We start from the raw sequence: 955 nt of genomic DNA on the forward strand, positions 1-955 counted from the left end.
TCCAATATATGTCTGGTGATATCTCGAGTGCTATAAGAGATAGCGCAATAAATCAAAGTGAGTTATCTGCAGGGGGCCCTGGCGCATGAATCTGTGCAGCAGGAACGACCTCGGACCACCAGGCGCCGAGAAAATTACAGATATTTGGAATCCGTCACCCAAGGTCATGTAAAAATCCAGCATATATCTCGTGATATCTCGGGTGCTATTACAGATAGCGCAATAAATCAAAGTGCATTGTCTGTAGGAGGCCCTGGCGCATGAATCTGGCCAGCGGGAACGACCTCCGACCACCAGGGTCCGAGAAAATCACCGTCTCATGGGGCCGGACTGTCAGGGTCAGGGAAAAATCCAATATATGTCTGGTGATATCTTGGGTGCTATTAGAGATAGCGCAATAAATCAAAGTGCATTGTCTGTAGGAGGCCCTGGCGCATTAATCTGTGCGGCGGGATCGACCTCGGTCCACCAGGGGCCGAGAAAATCACCAACTCATGGGACCGGACTGTCAGTGTCATGTAAAAATCCAGCATATATCTGGTGATATCTCGGGTGCTATTACAGACAGCGCAATAAATCAAAGTGCATTGTCTGCAGGAGGCCCTGGCGCATGAATCTGTGCAGCGGGAACGACCTCGGACCACCAGGGGCCGAAAAAACTACCGTCCCATGGGGCCGGACACTCAGGGTCACTGCAAAATCCAATATATATCTGGTGATATCTCGAGTGCTATTAGAGATAGCGCAATAAATCGAAGTGCATTGTCTGTAGGAGGCCCTGGGACATGAATCTGTGCAGCGGGAACGACCTCGGACCACCAGGGGGCGAGAAAACCACCGTCTCATGGGACCGGTCACTCAGGGTCAGGGGAAAATCCAATATATATATGGTGATATCTCTGGTGATATTACAGATAGCGCAATAAATCAAAGTGCATTGTCTGCAGGAGGCCCT

This window comes from Nomia melanderi, unplaced genomic scaffold (genome assembly GCF_051020985.1).
Source record: "Nomia melanderi isolate GNS246 unplaced genomic scaffold, iyNomMela1 scaffold0014, whole genome shotgun sequence".
Lineage (NCBI taxonomy): Eukaryota > Metazoa > Arthropoda > Insecta > Hymenoptera > Halictidae > Nomia > Nomia melanderi.